The following is a 3,787-nucleotide window of genomic DNA, read 5'->3' as shown; positions in this document are numbered from 1 at the left end:
TTCATTAAAAAAAGTTGGGTAATTAAGATATGGAAGATTCAAGAACAAAGGAGAAGTGCTTGTGTTTTGAGGTTTGTGCATGATGCTTAAGTTCAACCATGGAGTCTTCTAGATTGTACATGTGGCAGAATCTGGTGGAATGTAGATGATATCCAACGGCCAGTAGTGCTCGGATTTGCCATCTCTGTGCCGTCGGATTGGCTTCATCCAACGACCAACTTTCAAAGTTATTCGCACACTATATAAGGGTATAGATGTGTGCCATGCTAGACCAAATAAAGTTTGAGCGCATGCGTGGGACGACCCCCCCCCCCCCCGGCCGCCTCAAAGTTGGGAAACCGACATCGTATGTATTGAACCAGGCTTGGAGTCGGGTACGGTGTTTGGTTTCTAATGTAGTTGGTGGCCCATCAAAGTTGTGCATTCGGGTTTTAAACACATCACATACCACCGTACCCATACATATTTTTGGTCCGCATGTAGTGTATACCGGGTCCTCCGATCGACCTCGTCTCCCTTGTGCAGTTTTTTGTGATGACACACATATCCGTGGGCTCCCCAAGTGTATATATACATATATCATCCCTTTGACCGATGATAACCCACAAGTATAGGGGATCAATTGTAGCCTATTTCAATAAGTAAGAGTGTCGAACCCAACGAGGAGCTAAAGGTAGAACAAATATTCCCTCAAGTTTTATCGACCACGGATATAACTCTACGCATGCTTGACGTTCGCTTTACCTAGAACAAGTATAAAACTAGAAGTACTTTGTAGGTCTAACGTGATAGGTTCGCAAGAATATAAAGAGCACATAAATAAAAACTAGGGGCTGTTTTAGGTAAAGTAGCAATAAAGTTAGTATAGCGAGTGTGGAAAAGTAGTGGTAGGTGTTGTGAAATTGTCCCTAAGCAATTGACTACTTTACTAGACTGATAGCAAGTTTTATGTGGAAGAGTCCACTGCTAGCATGTCATCCTTGACATGGAATTCTATGCACTTATGATTGGAACTATTAGCAAGCATCCGCAATTACTAATGTTCATTAAGGTAAAACCCAACCATAGCATTAAGATATATTGGTCCCCCTTCAATCTCGTATGCATCAATTTCTATGCTAGCACTACTAGGGAAAACCCTAGCAGTAGTGCTAGTTTTGTGCTCACTAGTAGCGCGGGTAGGCGCGCTACTAATAAGGTGCTACAACTATTGCTTAGCAGTAACGTGTGCCCGCACGCGCTACTGCTAGGACAAATAGCTGCAGCGTTTGTTTACTCCCACGCTACTGCTAATGTAACTACTGGCAGTGTGTTTTCTCTCCATCGCTACTAGTATTCTTTTTTTATTTTTAGTGTATTTATGCGCCATCGTACAAATATTGGTACAATACCAGTTATGAGGTTTACATCATTATGTCCATAACAGTGTGTCAAATGAAGGTGGATTAGGTTCAAGTGGAGGCAATATGTGGTGCATGTCAAAAGTATACTACTAATCCAAACTTGATCAATTTGGACTAGTAGTACTTTTGATGTGCACCACATGTTGCCTCCACTTGAATCTAATCCGCCAGCACAAGCTATTTAATCATCATCATAGTCATTACCACCAACAGTATTTATTTAATCACCACTAACACTAGCTAATAATAATCATCATAGTCATTACCACCAACACTAGCTATTTTATCATCATAGTAATAGTGTAGCACATCATCATCCTCAAACTCATTTCTAGCTAGCTAATTACTCCTGCTACTCTCTCTTAGGTAAAATAACATAAAACATGTGTAGCTCTCCTCCTTGATCAAGTTGGAGCATGCAGATGAACCTGTCTCCTAATCATGGGTAGGGCATCTGTTTGCTGCCCCCTAGTACTTCTCTGCGCTTCTCCATCACACATTTGGCCCAGTCTTGCACTATTAAGCATCCGTCGCTAATCTTGAATGCACTAAAGTAATCTGTAGGATATCTTGGCCGTAAGCTAATAATACTCATAGTACCATTAGTCTCGATCCCATAAGGCACAACATTCATCGGGAGTCCCTGTTGAAGAACATCGTATGGTAACATACTTAGCAATGAAGTTTAGCTTCCAAAATAATGTATGGAAAAGATGCACTGAGGACAAATAGTAAAAATCTTACCATCCTTCCTAAATAGATGTGACCATAGTTCATTACGAACACTATTGGTCGCACGTTTTCAGTACTAACATTTCTAAATGAAGGAAGAAAATTTGTCTTGACAGTATCAAGATCCTCAAGCCATGAAACATAATGACTTAGCTCCTCGTAGTTTAGTTCAGCCTCGGGACAGTAGTAGGTCCTGTCTACCAAGCGCTGGACATGTTTGCTTGCAACGAAATAAGCTGACAATACAAATTAGTTGTCAACTATTTTTGAATAAACAATATCAAAGACATAAATATGGTTGAGAAACTTACATAATGGTATAACTGGAGGCGTCTGCACATGGACCCAGATGTCGGTATTACCTTCAATATCATCTTCCAGACGAATATCAAAGGTGATAACCATATCAGGCTCAAATGCATAAGTCTTGCATAGTGCTCGCCATGTTTTGCATCCAAAATAGGTGTAGTCGTCTGAATTGTATAATTTTGCGTGGAAAATATAACGATGCTCGGTCTTTAAGTAAACTTTCTTTTCCTCCATAGTACGACTGAAACCTATCTTATCCAATACAAAAACTCTTGCATGGTAGGGCATACGCTAGTAGAATAGTAAAAAAAGACTTGTCATGCTTAATGTCATGCTTAAATTATAAGTTCAAGCAAATGAAGCAAATGTCATGCTTAATTATGAAAAAAGACTTGTTGTTGTGACTTACTGTATCCACTTCGAAGTTCTCGTCCAGCTTGATGCTGAAGCTCCTATCATCATCTAGGAAGATTCCGTCGCACGGGCCGCGCTCGTCTTCGCAGTATTTGCAAATACCGAAATCTTTTTCGTCATCAGACATTTCCTATGTTCATAGTTAAAACATTAATTGAAAATCGATCGAAGACAACTACCAGGATACTCAACACACAAGTCCGGGGCACTCGATATTTCCTACATCATCTAGCACAAGTTATGCCAAAATTCACGGAAAAATCCGGCATGAACTTTGCTAAAATAGGACATATCGAGCGCCTGAAATTTTCCTGAACGGAAATGAATCAACACTCTGGCAAAACTGTAGCAACCAGACCTCAAACAGTCTGATCTTTGTGCTCCGGTGTCATCCCTGGATCAGTAATGCTAACACCACACAGTACTCGGAGGATTTATAACAGAGTAGCAATCACACACTTATTACATCGAGTGTCTCAAAAGAGAACTTATTACAATAAATATGGCTTAAGGCCATCTAATAACGATAACAGCGGAAGGCTTGGAAGATAAGTGAGTCCATCAACTCCAACGGCATCTCTGAGTATACAACCATGACCTAAAACTCCTCAATCGTCGTCTGAAAATTCTTCAACATTAACGTTGCATCCCGAAAACGGGTCAGCACATGGAATATGCTGGCAAGGTAACACATAGAGAGTAATGGAATGCAACAACTATACTATATGCATATTTGGCTGGTGGAAAGCTCTATGGTTACTGTTTTTGCGTAAAGCCAATTTTTCCCTAACTCAAAGGAATAAATTTAATTACTATCATGGCGGTTGTTAAACATTGATAATGGTTGACAGCATTCTCAATCCCAATTAAGTAACATCATTAAAACCCAACAAAATTAGTTTAGAGTAACATGTTGAGATTCACATGAT

Source organism: Triticum urartu, chromosome 4, assembly GCF_003073215.2.
Source record: "Triticum urartu cultivar G1812 chromosome 4, Tu2.1, whole genome shotgun sequence".
Lineage (NCBI taxonomy): Eukaryota > Viridiplantae > Streptophyta > Magnoliopsida > Poales > Poaceae > Triticum > Triticum urartu.
This window is presented reverse-complemented; position numbering follows the sequence as displayed.